The 17,890-nt window shown below is 43.0% G+C and overlaps 1 protein-coding gene and 1 pseudogene across 1 annotated transcript in view; one reads left to right on the top strand and one right to left on the bottom strand.

The window, feature by feature from the left end:
* Positions 1-17,890, bottom strand: part of LRRC4C (leucine rich repeat containing 4C) — a 98,737-nt gene that overhangs the window by 74,571 nt on the left and 6,276 nt on the right. The gene's annotated exons all lie outside the window — the stretch shown is intronic.
* On the top strand, positions 7,208-7,324 carry LOC136638233 (5S ribosomal RNA; annotated as a pseudogene).

Genomic DNA, 17,890 nt, shown 5'->3' with positions numbered 1-17,890 from the left:
TGGGAGGAAATAAAGGATTGACAGCTGGGCAATTTGATTTCCTAAAAAAATCATCAGACATGCTTAATTCTTAGCATCCCTCACTTAATGCTGCCTCTGGTTGGGAACTGGAGTGGGTTAGCTGGACCACAATCATGGCTCCTCAGATATCAAGCAGCTACAACTGCTCGGTTGGTGCATGCTCATCTCCTCTCTGAGCCCCTTCTATGTTACCATTTGTGAGGAGGTATATCCATTGGAAAGACCCACATACAGACAGATGGAATGCCAGTTTTCAATAACCTGGACAATAAGGCAAGCTCTAAAAAATGAACAAATTATGAATATGTGCTACTGCTGATTTCAGCACAAGCATATTATATTGAACTTACAGTTCTATGAAAGACTTCAATTAACATTTAAACTATATATTATTAGAACAGTGTCAAAATAGGAATCCTATTGAGCCAGTACAACATATATTTTATTAGACTGAAAGCTTTTTTTTCTTTTGCCCATTTTCAAAGCACCAGCAAAACCAGAATCTATGAAAGTATAAGTGCTGGACAAACAATAAACTCAATTTGATTTTAAAGGCTTCATTGAGATTCAAGAATACCCTACATTTGTCAGGAAGAGAGTGTAGAAGTCTCACTTTGTACATGGCTGAAAGCTAACAAAATAATTCTCTGTTGACTTGGTCTTGTTGTGTTTGTTTAGACTGGCAAAATACTGGTTTGGAAATGCCACCAATTTATATGAAGGGATTAAAATGGACTGCCATTGGGAGTAGGGTGACTCTGGTGTTAAGACAAGGGGCTATATTTTGCCCCTCCCCCAACAAAATCCCACTATGCTTGACATCCTTAAACAACCTTCATTCATTGTTCCAACCATGATGGCCATTACATCAATTACAAGTTCAGTATCCCTAATCTGAAAATTCAAGATCTGAAATGATTAAAACCCCAAAACGTTTTAAACTGTATTAATGGTATGTCATTTTTTTTTTTTACTGTGAAGTTCTTATTTGTGAATAAGTGTAAAAATATGACCGCTTTTCAGAAGCATATATATTCAGAATCAGGAATGATGGTGATGCCTAACAACCATAGATTGTCCACATGGGTGGGTAAGATGAGTGACTTTGCTTTCTGATGACAGTTCAGTGTACACAAACTTTGTTTCATGCACAAAATTATTTAAAAACTTTGTATAAAATCATCTTCAGTCTATGTGTATAAGGTGTATATGAAACATAAATGAGTGTTACATTTAGACTTGGGTCCCATCTCCAAAAATTCTCTTTAGGTACATGCAAATATTCCCTCCTCCCACCTCAAAAAAAAAAAAAAAAATTCAAAATCCTGAGCACTTCTAGTTCCAAGCATTTTGGATAAGGGACACTCAACCTGTATCAATTTAAAAAAAATATATATTCTCAGTGATGATTCAGAAAACACTACAGATAGCTTCCATAAAACTCAGAACATTACAATCAGTATACTTCCTCTCCAATGTTTAAGAATAAACTACAAAAAAGTGAGTTCTATGTATTGTACAAAAGTATTTACTTTTTACAACATTCAGTTCAGCAAAGGTTATCCTAAGCTTTTGGGCAGCCATTACAAACCTGGCTACTATGCCACACCTGTACATTTGTTAGGCAGTAGAAATATTATTTTTGCTCCATCATCTGCACTGGACACATCCCTTATGAGGTTCAAAATCAATTTCTCCCCTTGGTTCAAGGTATGAAGAATAGTGCAGTGAAAGCTGACATGTTTATGAGGGCACCACAAATACAGAAACGATTGTTGACTCATAGAAGCCATTTTCAGAACCATGGAATACTTTAAAAAAAAAATATGGAAAGGAGGTTAGGATTTGGTGAATGCTGCTCCCGATGAACCCACTACCTTCACGGTCTTAAACTTCCCTCTGCCTCATTCCATTACTCCCTCATTCCACCCCACCTCCTTCCTGTCCCTTCGCACGTTTACTTGTGCAACAGGTGTCTAGTGACTGCTGGTGCACAGACCCAGTCACGTGCTACAGTGAGCAGGAGGAACAAGGGCGGGAGGGGGCAGGATCAACAGAGCTCTGCTGGACTGAATCCAGAACCCCACATTGGGCATTCTGGCCCACGTGGGGCTTCCCAACTTTGTGCTGGCTAAATAGCTGGTGCAGACTTGAGTAGCCCCATTGTGGGGCCTGTCCCCTTACCCAGGAGAAGAAAAGATGTCCCCTTCCCAAGGAGCCGCCGCCGGCTGCCGGGTACACTCAGGATGCAGTGGTCGCCATTATGGCACTGCTGCTCTTCTGGGTACTGGGCAGCTCAGGATTGGACTGTCGCTTTCTATCCCTCTTCACCCCAGCATGGTGTCTTTTCCATTGACTATTGGTGGGTGGTTTTTTTTATAGTGGGGGGTGGTTGGCTCGCGAGATTTTTTTTTTAGTTTGAAAAGTTTAGTTTTTTATTTAGTTTGAAATATTATTATTCTTAATAATAACAAACTGAAAACAAAATGAACACACCTAAGAGCATCCGCCCGCCCCAAATCAAAATGACAGGCAATTTTTTTTTTTTGGCTGAACTTGTACAATATTTCTAAAGAGTTTATAAGGTTCATTGCAATGGAGTAAACATTCTGCAAATAATTCATACATAGAAAATAGATAGCTGTACAAGTGATGGGGATTTTCTCTTAACATGTAAGATTATGTAAATCCAGACTGTGTTTTCCTGAAGGAAAAAAAATGAAAGAAAGAAAAAAGCTCTAGATTTTTTTTTTAGTTTCTAATCGTGCTCATCAGAAATAAGATTTAAATGATTAATTGGTGTTTTCATTCCGTGACCTTGAAAGAGAGCAAAGCTTTCATGTACTTTGCATTCATTATTACAAACACAGAACAGGGTCATTTGGCATTTTCAGAAGCTCCATTTTTCACAGGGATACTGATTGTCCAGTATGATCCATGTCTGGTTAAAACCTCATTTGCAAGAGGCCAACTGAGTCCAAAATTTCTTCCTGCTCCAAACATACAGTTAAAACCTTTCTTCTCTGGAGATTTGGCCCGTTTTCTGGCTTAATAAAGATCAATGAATAAAATCAATTTGGTGGGTCTCAGCACAGTTGCTTGTGGATTCCTGCCAGCTGCACACATCCAATCATTCAGTTAGTTGCGGCAGCCACGGTTTGCTTGGAATCACAGATCCAGAACAGTACTCAAAGCTGCAGGGGAAAACTGTAGGTTCAAGCCACAGTGGGTCTCTTAGCAGAAGAGAATGGGATAAAACTGCTTAGCACCATACATCTTCCCTACAGCCAATCTTAGCTGTGAGCCTGTTGATCTTAGAAGCATCAAATACCCTCTAATTTTTAAAAACATTTAAGCAAAACATGTACACATAACTGCTTCAAACGATGTACCTTATTTTCATTGCACTATATAGGAAGTGGCTCCAATTAAATGGGTTTCTTAAGAACAAAAACATTACTACAGCATCAAAATGTTTTCCAGGTTCCGATTTTATATTAAATGGCAGGACTGTTGTTGGCAACCTTCAGTCTCGAAAGACTATGGTATCGCGCTCTGAATGCTGGTTCTGGCACAGCGTCTAGTGTGGCTAAAAAGGCCAATTCGGGAGTGCCAATCCCTTCCACACTGGGAGCAAGTGCAGTCTGTCCCTGGTCTGTCTCCCTGGCTATGGGCCTTCCTTCTTTGCCTCTTAGCCTCAGACTGTTGGCCAAGTGTCTCTTCAAACTGGGAAATGGCAGGACTAGGAGCAGAAAGTACATTGCTTTCTTTGAAATACTGTTTTTCAAAACTTCTAAATGTCTAGTGATACCAACTCCCCCCTCCCCACTATTGTTGGGGCTTTTTAAGCACAGGGGTTGAGTATTTGCTACAAAACAAAATTCAGATTTCCAAAATAATATGCCCTATTGACAACATCCAGGAAAAAAAATCAATGGAAAAGAAAGATGAGAAGGGAGTGGGGGGGATTCAAAGCAGCTCATAACAAACAGCAGAGAGATATTTAGAGACAAGTGAATATAAAACTTTTGTAATATATGGGAAAATGGAGAAGTAAAGTCTAGATACCTTGTGAGTATTCATTCGCATATCATGCATAAGTGCTACAGAGTAATTCTACTCACTAAAGAGTGAGAATCATTCATCTCCCACATAGGAAATTAATACCGCTTAGCATTTATATGGTGATTTAGAAGAGTATTCAAAGAGTTTCACATCCTTGGTACTGTTCATATATTTTATCAATATTATCTGCTTTATTTTCACTATCATTTGCTATAGAGGGACAATAATACAGATCCCTCTTCCAGGACTCTTTTAGACCCTATCCTGGGCTCAGTGCTCCGGCTTTCCGCCTGAGCGAACTGTCACAAATGTGCCCTAAGGCACATCTACTAGGTTTGCCACTGGATTAGTGCCCGTGTTAGCCCAGTGCTGGCCGGCATTGGGCTAGCGCCAGGCAGGTACCCATCCTCCGCTGCTCGGCGGTCTCACGGACCACCGAGCTGTGGCACAGTAAGCGAGGGCGGGGAGGGGGGCGGGAAGGAGGTGTAACCGGGAAGTGGAGAAAGGGGCGGTAGCTGTGCCGGGGGGTGGGAGGGAGGTGGGTCTGCTCCACCAGATCCAAGGCATTCATGTGTGGCTCAGTGCCCTACACGAACACCTTTACCTTACCGCCAACCAAAAGGTTGGCAGTAAAATGAGTAGCCCCATTGTGGAGCTGCTTCCCTTACCTGCGGCAGGCTGAGGTGCCCAGAATGAGGCGGGAGCTGTTCTTGGCGCTGCTGCAGCCGTGCACCCTGGACTGCTCAGGATTGGGCTGTTAATCCTTATTTATTTTTAAATATTTATATCCCACTTTTTTCCTTAAAGTAAGGAACCAAAGTGGCTAACAATGAATCAAAATTTAAAACAGTGAAATACAACAATAAATACAATCAATTTTTTTTAACAAAATATCAAACATTAATGTAATTAAACTAGCAAAATCAATTTTCAAATAGAAAAAGCAATTTGGAATTAAGGAAAAAAAAACAAACCCTGAGTCCTCATGGAATTAATAGGGAGGGCTTACAGTGGCTGACCTCCCATGATGTTCGATGGGGCAAATGCCCCAGGCACAAGCCTTCAGGACTCAGCAGAAGACTCTCTGAGTTTTTCAGAAGCACAGTTTATAGCATCAGGAAGCATCAGGAAGCTTCCCTGAAGCAGCCTGGGGTTGCACGAGACTCCATGAGCCTCAAGTGAGTGGAGGGGGTGGATTTGCCTGTGGGGGGGGTGGCCCACCACTGAGGGCTTAGTTGTTAATTCAATAGAGAGGCAGTTCCATTGTTATGGTACTGCTATAGAAAAAGCCCCTCCTCTTATTGCCTCAGAGATAAATGGCACCTACAGGAGGGTCCCCAAGATGACATCAGAGGGTGGGCCATCCATATGCAAGAAAGCATACCTTGGTCCTAAGCCATAAACAGTCTTGTAAATTGGGCAGGAGGTCTGGTCTAGAGGGTTGAGCCTCCATTTGCCTGAAGATAACATCTGAAGGTCACCAGTTCGAGGCCACCAGCACCGTGCGACCTTGAAGCAGCTGACAAACTGAGCCAAGCTATTCCATCTGCTCTGAGCGTGGGAGGATGGAGGCCAGAATGTGCGACCAGATCAAGAAAGAAACATCTGAATGTTGTGGTTTCTTGAAAGATAGAACCTTATTTCAAATTGTAAAAATCCCTACGGGGATTTAAATTTGCCTGCCTATGTAAACCGCCTTGAATAAAGTCTAAGGAGAAATCTGAGGACCAAGAAAGGCGGTATAGAAATACCTGTATTATTATTATTATTATTATTATTATTATTATTATTATTATTATTATTAAATTGGGTCTGCACTATTTAATAATAATCTATTATTTATGCACTATTTAACTAATCTCTGTGTTGCAGATGGGAAGACACTGGATTGCACAAAATAACAATCAAACTAACCACAACTCTATATATATTGTGTGCATCCAGAGACATTTTCTGTACTTGCACAAAAAGTCCTTGCACAAGTAGAAGGGCACATTGGAACCTCTTTCTATTCTCAGAGGGAGCTTAAATCCATGGAACATGCTTCTGTGAATGGAAGCATTACTCAGGATGTCATTCATTTTCTTTCCATCATTCTTTTTTTAATTAGCTACCACTGAGGGCCACAACTCAGATTGGGACTATGGTGGAAATGGAAGGAGTCTTTAAACTATTCCCATAATGCAGACCTGATGAAAATCAATCTCTCCCCCACCCCCCCACTTCTATCTGACCCAGGAGGGAACATGCATCAGTATCTTTCGTTAAACATTACACAACCCCAGTTTGTTTACATACCATATCTCTGCCTTGGACATTCATACCCTATGTTTCATTTCCTTCTACTGCAGGAGGAGGAAGAAGGGAGCTTTGTTTTTTGGTAGCACTTGGGGAAAAGGAAAAATGATTTCCTGAATTCAATAAGTAGTGCCACTGATGGATGACACCAATGAAAACAACAATGATTGGCCAGGGATAGACAATGCACATTCAACAAAAGAAACCTTTGTTTCTTCAGGGCTTAAGGTCCAGTCCTATTCTCAAGATATGCCACTTTGGCTGCAATCCTAACCACACTTTCCTGAGAGCAAGCCCCACTGAACAAAATAGGACTTACTTCTGAGTAGACCTGGTTAGGATTGTGCCCTTTATCTCCATGTACACCAGTGCAATGATAGCTCCTCTGGCATAAAAGTCTGCCCACTGATGAACACACCAGAAATGCTGGTGCAAAGTCATAAAAATACTGTGCCGATGTCGCTCAGATGTCACTCAGATGCCAGTACAAACCTGCCAGTGGAGAGGACAAAACAGAGAGGAAGTTGGGGTGTGACATGGGAAGGACATTGGAGGGACATAGGAATGAGGAGGAGGAGTTGGCATATACCGTATTCTTAACTCCCTCCAGAAAATGAACATGGCCCTGACAGATGAAAAAAATTGTGCTAAGACCTAACACAGGTCAGAGTAACCCCATAAGGAACAATGGGGAAGAGAAAAATAGCAGAAAATTGCACCTTCTGTCACTCCATTCCATCTACTTTCCTACAATGGAGTGCAGTGGTTCCCATCTCTTTTAGCATTGGGACCCATCTAAAAAACAGTTTCACTTTACCAGCTGCTCAGCAACTGTTACCCTGCACATGCCCAATCTCGTCTGATCTTGGAAGCTAAGCAGGGTCAGGCCTGGTTAGTACTTGGATGGGAGACCGCCTGGGAATACCGGGTGCTGTAGGCTTATACCATAGTCTTTCGAGACTGAAGGTTGCCAACCAAGCCTCTAATGGTGATGGGAGGAGCACTACTGCCCAAAGCAGCTGGTTGTTTAACCCTTGATGCACATAGCCTAATCTGCACATAGCCTAATTAGCCTAAACCTAATCTGGTTTCATGAACCACCAAAAATTGGGTTATGACCACTAGTGGGCCACGGACCCATAAACTGGGAATCACTGTAATATAGGATACAGACTATGTTCGGCAGTCAATCACACTACACCCACCTCAGTATTAAAGCCTCTGCCAGGGAGACTACAGCTCAGATTATCAGATGCGGCAACACTTCTCTGGTCTCTTCTCTGGTCTATCAGAGTGGAGGGGTTTTATCTGCAATATTTGTGCATTTCTACTTCTGGTATTAAGGTAATATTTCTGGTTTAAGGCAATTAAACTAATATATGGAAAAGTAAAGGTAGAATTAATATTGTGCACTCCACTTGGAATATGGTCCCATTTTGAAAGGTAAAGTGTTCTGAAAATTAAATCTACAGTGCAACAGGAAAAGGAATGAATGCAAATCAATATGCTTTTGCAATGGTGAGGGTGCCAAGCGACATGCGTACGGAGCATCATTTTAAGCCATTTTTACTGCTACCTATAATACGAAGGAACCTTTAAAATTTCATATCTTTGATTGCTTATATTCTTCTTAACTTTTGAGCTACTTCTTCTTAATATATCCTATAGGAATTATAAAATGGCAAAAACCTGAGTTCTTGAATTGAACGCGAGTCGTATGACTCCCTCTCACTCTTCCTCACTAGATTTCTTCAAGCAGAGGCTTGACAAACACCTGCTAGAGATGCTCTAAGAGGATTAACATGCAGGGAGTTGAACTAATGATCTTTTAGGTACCTTCCAACTCTAGGATTCTATGATTCTGCGATTTTACATGATGCCTAAATTACATTGAAATGCTGCTACATTGTAGGGATCAAATTAGACCCTATGGGCACAGTCAAAACTTTTAGATAGGCCGGCCCAAGTCCCTCAAGGGGAAGCCAGGCCGGCACTCCTAGAAGCGCCGGCCTGTGGAGGCTGACAGTTGCCTCTGCGCTGGCTTCCCCTCAGCCGTTTGTGTCAGCCCGCCTGCGCGGAAGCGAGTGGGCGAGGAGAGGAAGGCGGGGCTGGGATCCAGCAGTAATGTCAGATCCCAACCCCCTTCCCCGGGGAGAACGTAGCAGCTACAAGCTGCTCCGCTCTCCTCGAACTTGTGCCACATCAGGGGGTGGCGCAAGTCTGAGGAGACCCATTGTGGCCAGCAGCCCTTACCCAGGGGTAAGGGGAAAGTTTCCCCTTGCCTTTGGCTACGTTGCTGCTGGCCACAGTCCTGGCTGGATACAGCGCAAGCCTCCTGGCTTGCCTGTTCCAGTGCAAGTTAGGATTGCGACCTTTACCTACCATTCACATACCATTCACATACCAGGATCTTTCTGCTCATGGCCAAAATACAGGTTAACATTTTGGCTATGAGCAGAAAGATCCTGGTATGTGAAGCCACTCTCAGGAGTACCTCCTTTTCAGTATTGGGTAGTATAAGAGCAAAATATAAGTGCAAAAAAAGAGACGCCTGCGTTGGCTCGGTCATGTCGTGAGAATGGATGATGGCCGGATCCCAAAGGATCTCCTCTATGGAGAACTCGTGCAAGGAAAGCGCCCTACAGGTAGACCACAGCTGCGATACAAGGACATCTGCAAGAGGGATCTGAAGGTCTTAGGAGTGGACCTCAACAAGTGGGAAACCTTGGCCTCTGAGCGGCCCATTTGGAGGCAGGCTGTGCAGCATGGCCTTTCCCAGTTTGAAGAGACACTTGGCCAACAGACTGAGGCAAAGAGACAAAGAAGGAAGACCCATAGCCAGGGAGGCAGACCAGGGACAGACTGCACTTGGTCCCAGTGTGGAAGGGATTGTCACTCCCGAATTGGCCTTTTCAGCCACACTAGACGCTGTTCCAGAACCACCATTCAGAGCGCGATACCAGAGTCTTTCGAGACTGAAGGTTGCCAACCAAGAACAAAATAATACATTTGTTCTTATCCTGGAAGTAGCTGCTACAACCATTGCTATTTCTCTGTTTCAGACATTAATTTATACATGGGAAATCAAACAGAAAATCCTTTAAAATGTAATGTCAGCTTCAGCTCAAAGCTCATCTCCCATGGACAATATGTTAATAATTATATTTACTGGATGATCTGAGAGCATTCCTTAGAAGTGGGTCACAGTTATTTCAAAAAGATTTGTAACCCTGAAATGTGCGTAGAAATGGAGGAGGGGGTTCTTGTTTTAATTTTTGTAGCTCAATAAAATTTCAGTATACTTTTAAGCCACGAAAGCGGTTTACTCTAGTCTGATATTTTAAGACATTTCTTAGATAGAGCTCTGCTTATTGAACAAATTTGCATTTAATATTTAATATATGTGCTTAGATACTGTTGTGATAAAAATACAGAAAGCAATAAACAGAATTAAATCAAGGCACAAAGATCAATGTATTTCAAATGGAGCAAACAAGTCATACCTGTTATAAATAAAAACTAGGCACCACATAAAACAAGCCTTTATCTAAAGAACTATTAAACTATTTATTGCATCACTTTCTAAAAGTTCCTTAAGAGAGTTGCTTTTAGGAGTTGCTCTCATTACTTATTAAGGATGCATTTGCTAGTTTGTTTCCTTGTGATAACAAAATGAAGATAGATTTGCAACCCAATCAGATCCCCCCACCATCTTCCACATTGTGGCCGTGCTGGTGGAGTGTGTACCGCATGCTATGGTGTGGGGAGGGGATGGATGGACAATCAGATGGCTAACAAGAGGTGAGTAAAAATCTTTTTTACTTACATCCTGGTAGGTTGCCCGATCACCTATGTGTCTCCTTGGCCCATGCCAGCTATTTTGCTGGTATAAGTCCAAAGAGAGGAAGGGGGCAGACTTGGGTTGAAACATGGTGGGTGGGTTGGAGCAGGAGGATGAAGACCTATGAGAAAAGGTTGAAGGAACTCAGTATGTTTAGCCTGGAGGCTAAGGGGAGACATCATAGTACTCTTTAGATACCTGAAAGGCTCTCACATGGAAGAAGGCAAATATGTGCTCTGTTGCCCCTTACAATGGAACTTGATCTTAATAGAACTTAAGCTTCAAGAGAGGAGATTCCAGTTGGATACCAGGAAGAAGTTCTTAACGGTAAGACAGTGGAACCAAGGAACATTATGGGTTCTCTCTCACTAGAGATCTTGGAGATTCTCCTGAGAGGAGAAGCAAGGGGTTGGACTAGATGGCCTTGAAGGACCCTTCCAACTTTGTGATTCTAAGAACCAGATTGTGTCACAGCAATGTCCGGAACGCAGCTTTGCTTAAACCTGTATCCAGATTTTGACTTCTGCAGAGTCCTGTTATTTTTAGGCCTTCACACTTTACCTTATAGGTTAACCCTAAAACAGTGGTTTCCAAATCATTTGGAATGAGAGCCATGCTTCCCTGGGGAGCCAAGGAAAACAGCCAGGGGAGCTACAGAATTCTAGTGAAAAACGCCGCCCTATAAAATGTATAAGATTGTAACCCTAATGGGGAGCTATGGTCAATGGCCCAGTAGATCACGGAAGCCACCAGCTGAAAAAGTTTGGGAACCATTGCCCTAAGGCAGGGGTGTCCAAAGTTTTTGGCAGGAGGGACACATTCTCTGACACTGTGCTGGGGGCGGGAAGAATTAATTTACATTTAAAATTTGAATAAATTTACATAAGTTTACATAAATGAATATATTAAAGATGAAATATGAATGAATGAAGGTCTTGCAATAGCTCAAGGCCTATAAAAGGCTTTGCACAAAGCAAGGCTGGCCTTTCCTTTGCTGCCTCTGCTGCATCACAGACATGAAACAGCAAGCAGTGGAGGGAGCCCTCATCCCACAGCCCACACAAGAGGTCAAACAGTCACCCTCACGCTGAGAGCAGTTGTGTTGGGCCATTGTGGGCTCCAACAAATCTCTGAAGGGCCAGAGGCTCATTGGAGACTGGGGGCTCCCTGAGGGCCGCATTGAGAGGCCCCAGGGATGCACCCCTGTCCTAAGGCATTCATGTGCTGAGGGCCAGGCTGCCTGAAACCAACTACACTTGATTTCCAAGCTGACTGCTCTAAACATTTTTGCTGCATCTTCTGTAAAACGCTTTGTGGTCTGAACTTTTTGTTGAAAAGCAGTATATAAATACTGTTAATAATCACCAGTTATAATTGAACCACATCAATAACACAGTTAATAATCACTGTTAGTAATCACCATCATCATCTTCTTCTTTTTGGATTATGAGTCCTTTTGGGACACGGAAACATGTATTTATTTGATTTTGTGAACTTTTTTTTGTTGAAAAGCAGCATATAAAGATGACGATGGATTTCCCTGTGTGAGAAAAATATTCTATGCGTATTACAGTGATGGAATTACATCCCAGTGCAGTAAATTCTATTATTCCAATATCAAAGCTGAAAACCTGTGTGACAATTTCACCACTAGAGTTGGAGCTATTTTTTCTTCTTCTTCTGAAAACTTATGACAAATTTACAGTTGGTTGGAAGTAAAGGCATATCAGCTCTGGTCTGTTCTCATCTCAAGGCCACACTGCAGTGGTGGTCCTGGTGGTTTTTCCACCAGGGACCAACCCCACATTTGCTGCCCCCCAACCCGGAAGTTATTGTGGTGACATCATCGGCACCGCAATTACTTCCGTGCCGCTATCTCCTCCTTTCCCCCTTTGAAAAAAAAAAAACGGAGGGAAGAGGCAGCCTAGGTTCTGATGGAGCCTTCTGCAACACTACTAAGAGGCACGGAGGGCTCTATCTGAGCTTTTACGTGCTTGTTGGAAGCAGCGCCCATGAGGCGAGCACCACCTGCCTCCTAGAAATGGCTCTAGCTTCCTGGGTATCACTTCGAGTGGTGCAAAAACCTCTAATGGAGTCTTTTGTGCTGCTTAGCGGTGGCACAAAATATTCCATCAGAGCCTGAAGCAGCACACTCTTCCTCCTTTCTTTAAAAGGGAGAAAGACGGCCCTCAGACATGGTTGGGAACTGTGCCCACAGTGGCTGCAGAAGTGCAGTCATTCTAGGTGTGGTTTCCCATTGATTTGAGGAACGCCCTCCTCTCCTACCCTTTAAAGAAAGGGGAGGAGAAGAGGGTGGCCCTCAGATTGATGTGGAAGCACGCCAACAGTGGCTGTGCTCCTGCAGCCACTGTCGATGTGGTGCTCGACCATAGAAAAACTGGTGACGGGGGGATCGTGTTGTGGCGCAGCCCCCAAGTGCCCAAACACCTGGCACCATAGGCGTTTGCACCCCTTGCCTCCCTGGGTATGCCACTGCCACATTGCTCACCACGTGTTACAACATAAAAAACACCCACAGTACTAGAATAGCAAATATAGCTAAGATCAAAGGCGTTGCGAGGCCTGCAGAGACCAATAGAATTCCCAGACTTCAGTTCTGCAGTGAGCCAAGCTGCAAATCTGGAAATTCACCCCCTAATTTTCCCCAAACCGATCACTTGAACTAATTTACATAGCCTTATCCTTTGGGATTGTGTTCTATGGCATCCACAGCCAGTAGGCAAGAACACCGTTGGGTTTCTTTTGCTAAAGTAATTGGAGTCCTGGGGACTTATATGTGGTTGATTGCGCCATGTAAAATGGGCAGGGGCTAATAGGCTTTCCTAGGAGCCCTATTTCTCCACAGTGGGTCTGAAATAAGAACAATTTCATTCTTAAATAGCCCTTTCCTAAAGTGCAAATGCACATACTGAAGTGTAGCCATCGTGCAGCGTCTAGTGCAATATGCAGCAGGGCCCCAAAATAGAGATAATTGAATAAGCAACCATATTTACAATCTCATTTTTCCTTCATGTGCAAGTAGGAGAGTACAAAAATCGGTCCTTTTATGACCAACCTCGTCAACAGGCCTTCAGAAGGAAAACCGTGTTCCACATTTACTTCCTTGCAACAAAAGATGACAGAATATGCAGTGACTCCAGTTAACCCACAAGTCACTGATTTTGCTTCAAAGCCCAGCCTGCTTTCTCTTCCTTTGGCCACTGCTGCTTAGCAACCTCAACAGAGGTTTCTTAGTCTATATTTATGCTAGAGGGATTTCATCTCCCCCAACTTCTTTCGTCTTTCAAAAAAAGGAAAGAAAAGAAAGGGGTGTTTGTTCTTTCTTTCTCTCTCAACATCAGATCCCGGGCATTCCACCATGCTTTAAAAAAAAAAAAATACAAGTGGCTTTTGGTCAATTACAGAAGCACTGGGCACCTTTGATTGACTGGGAATTAAACAGAGTCCTAACCTCTGTCCTTTCTTACCATGTTAGAAGTGTGTTTGGCTTTGAGATCCCTTCCTACAAATTACTGTCCCTTGTGGAAATGGTCACTAATCTTTTTTCAAACGTTGCATCGGAATCAATTTGTCTCTTGCCAAAAGTATCTCGATGAGCCCAGAATATCCTGCACTGGGCATGCGATGCTTTCAAGTAGTCCTGCAGTTTCTGAGTAACAGGCGCAGAGTGAGAGAGGAAGGTTATCTGCATCACTGACTCACCAGCAGATTCTGCACCATACAGAGAGTAGAGGGAAATTAGGTTTAGTTTTCAGTTTCTCTTTTCATCAAAACCTGCAGGTCTGTGGGGGAATAGGTTGTCTGGGGATGGGAACATAGTGATATAGGCAAACAAAGTGTGCAACCAGAAGAAAAGCTCTCATGGACATGGGGAATTATGATGCCACTTGGCGAAGCTCCTGAGAAAGTGTGGGGGGAAGTGATTGCGCAACTGTCCCAAATCAAGATTTCTCCTTCATTCCCCCCCTTTTCCCCCCTGCATAATTTTCTCTGTGTAACTCTGTCTAAGGAGAGATTCACAAACACCTTCTTTATTTACAGAAAGTGCTAGATTATTTCTATGTTGTCTTATCCCAGCAGATAAAGATTGTGCTTCGTTATCCACTGGAGTGCCGTGCCCGAACCCTCAGTGGATTAAAGAAAAAAATCAGTGGATACCAAATCAGAGGGAAAATAGCTTTAAAGACCCATTTCCAAGTTTCTTGCTCTTCCATTGGCATCCCAGAATGCACTGGTATAGACCAGCCATTTTCAACCACTGTGCCATGGCACACTGGTGTGCCATGAGTGGTTCACAGGTGTGCCACTGGAATTTGGGGGAAGGTCATTTATTAGTAGGATCAATGGGGATGTGAGCCCCCCACTGGCAGCATGATGTGCCTTGTCAATTGTAAAAAACATGATGGTGTGCCTTGACAATTTTAGTGGCCTTCTCAGTGTGCCATGAGATAAAAAAAGGTTGAAAATCAGTGGTATAGACCATGGGTGTCAAACATAAGGCCCGGGGGCCGGATGCAGCATGCAGAAGCTTTTCATTTGGCCCTCAGGCTCTCAGCTACTGAACAGTGCTAAGGAGTTACTGCTGAAAGGGCAGCCAATATGAAAATGGGGCTCTCCCATATCTTGAAATATGGTCAAGATTTGCACATTTTCTCTTCTGTCATTTGCAGCTAGTGAGTTCCTAAGTGAGAAAAAGTGCTTATTTTTGGTTATGACCTGTTTAAAGACACCACTTCCTGCCTAATGACATCACTTCTGGCCTTCAGCAGGCATGATGAATACTATTCAGCCCTCTGTATGAAATGAGTTTGATACTCCTGGTGTAGACGCTATACTGCATTCAGCCAGTTTCATGACTATACTGATGCATTCTGGAGAGACAATGGAGGAGCAAGACACAGAAGTGGGTCTTTAAAACTATCTTTAATCCTGAGAAGCTTGTAACCAGTGCAGTTTAACAGTGCACAGATAGGAAATGGGATTTTGGCACTTTCTTTTCCTTGTTACAAGGCATTTAAAGTGGACCCCGGTATCAGTGGTGAGTGAAATCAGTGGATAACAAGGTATGACCTGTATACCCAGACAGAGAGTGTAGAGAACTTCATTAGTTCTTTCACATTTTCAGTGCAGGACGCCAATTGCCTTGGCCTGGTCTGATATGGGTGGAGAGATTGCATGAAATGACTGGCTAGGAACATGACAACTCTAAGTGCAATCATCTCCCCAAAACAGACAGGACCATGTGACCACAAAATATGATTGTGTCTCATAATGTAATTACCACACGATAGGTTTCAGAGTGGGAGCACAAGTGAATTTATATCCTTTATTTGCCAAGCAACTTTCCATTAAAAAAGTTCTAAGCAAATTACATTGTTTAATTTAAACACACACACACACACACACACACACACCTTGTTACACTCACAGTCCAGAAAACAATTGAAGCAACAAGTCTGTATGCAATATAATACAGAACATCAGAATACTGCCCATGAAAATTAAGCAGAAAGATAAAAGGTTTTCACACTCAAACATACAACAGTGAAGAGACCTCTCCCAAAGGAGACTGCTTCACAGTACTTTCACCACAAGCAACAGGTTATCATCACATGGGATATTCTGTACATCACATCTGATTCATGTAATCAGAATACCTCTGGTGCATTTCATGGGATCAGAGGGCAAGTAGAAAATAAAATGACCACCTAACAGACTCCAGAAAAGTCAAACTACCCACTGATCAGCTTCCCATACAATGTGATAAAACAAGATAGATAATCATCACTAGACAATGTGACTGAGAAGCAGCCTTTGTCAGGAATTCTAGGACCTTCCCAAGCTAACATTTTGCCTTAGGGAAAACACCTTTTCTCTTGGCATTTTATACATCCAACATCTATAGCTCTGTAGTCTTATCTCTATGCAACAGAAGATGGCAAAGGAGCTGTGGGCAACAGTGAAAAGAAATAGACAACCTCAGAAGCAACTTTTTTTTAAGTAGACAAGATTTTTTTAAAAAAATGAGCATGTGGGAGAGGGACTTAGGATGATATGAGGGACACAACAGTGTCAAAGGGTCAGGATTCGAGTCCAAAATATACAATTCATGATACTAAGCAAAGTATCTATGCATAAAACATTGACACACTTCATAATTATGCTTGCTGGGGGGAAATTTCACAGCATCTCGCTTTAGCAATTAATTTGCAAAGAAATTGAGCATAATGGAAATCCTTACTGAGGAATGTTGTCTGATCCTGCACATTACCTTAAGGACAGCTGTCCATCCTCTGGAAGAGGTATCTGGACAACTTAAGGTGGGAGGAGGAGAATAAAATGTGCCCACACTATCAAAGAACATTAAAATATAGCAAATAACAGAGTGATATAAAATCTGTACAGAATATAGTTCCTAGAATCCAGGAACATTAGTGATGTTTTGCAATTGTATTGTCAGGCCCAGTTGCTCCTAAGGCTGGGTGATGTCACACAGCAGTATGGCACACATACACCCCAAACCTATGCGGTCACACCCCTCTCCAGCACATGCCCAGCTTTGCCTTCAAAAACAGCTCCATTTGGAGCTGTAAAAAGGGCGGCAGGGTCAATTTCACAGCATTTGCCATGAGAACAAGATAAGTACAGTCTCCCCCAAAGCCGTGAGAGGGTAATGTACCCCCCTGCCCCGGCTTAGCCACACCACTAATATTTTGTTTGTATGGTTTTGTTTGGAGGCATTGGACAGACTACTGACTGTATTGTGTGGTTTTAACAGTGTTGGGAACTTGAGTTAGTGACTTGAACTGGAGTCGTGAAAATGTGTGATTTTTGCTGACTCAATGACTCGTGAATCACGCACATGGAAGACTCTGAAAAGGACTCAAGTCAGGGCCACCCTGACTCAGGACTCATCCCCGCACAGGCTGACTTGAGTCTGCATGTGTCTGGGGTGCCTGCTTACTGTTTTTACCATGTGGAAAACTTTGCGGGACCAGCATTCGAAAAGCAAGCAGCAGGGAGTTCTAGCTGGGAAGCAGGGAAGAGTTAATGAATTGGGAGGCAGAGGGGAGGCAGGAGTGAGCTCTTTTTCCCCCCATCTCTGATAGGAAGGAAGGAACCAATGACAACACAGCCCTACAAAATTGAGGGTCAGAAAATTTTTTCCCAAACTTTATGGTGGTTTGATATGAATTTGGGGTGCCGATTTTAAAAATGGCATATGTTTTGCCCTATCATGTCAAGTTTTGGAGGCACCGCATAGCCTCATTAGTGAATGGTTCAAGCAGCTTCCTCATGAGGAAGCCATGGTGTAGGCTTCCTCATGAGGAAGCTGCTTGAACCATTCTCTAAAGAGGCTATGCCGTGTCTCCAAAACTAGATGTGATAGGACAAAACGGATGCCATTTTTGGAATCGGCACCCTAAATATACCCAGGAATTGGTGTAATGTTTAAGGAAGCAAAATGTGTGTTGGCCTGTGTAATTGGACAAAGGATGGGCATTCAGATATTTTTGTTGGCTGAGGGAGAACAAGAAGAGGAGCCCAAGGGGTTTCTTGCCTTGCAAAAGCCCAAGGAGCCGGACAAAACTCTTTTGCCCAGTGCTGCTTTCGAACTTACGGCTTCTCTTGGTTCTGTCATTA

This window comes from Tiliqua scincoides, chromosome 1 (assembly GCF_035046505.1).
Source record: "Tiliqua scincoides isolate rTilSci1 chromosome 1, rTilSci1.hap2, whole genome shotgun sequence".
NCBI classification, from domain to species: domain Eukaryota; kingdom Metazoa; phylum Chordata; class Lepidosauria; order Squamata; family Scincidae; genus Tiliqua; species Tiliqua scincoides.
The sequence above is the reverse complement of the archived record's forward strand: the minus strand, read 5'-3'. Positions and strand labels throughout refer to the sequence as shown.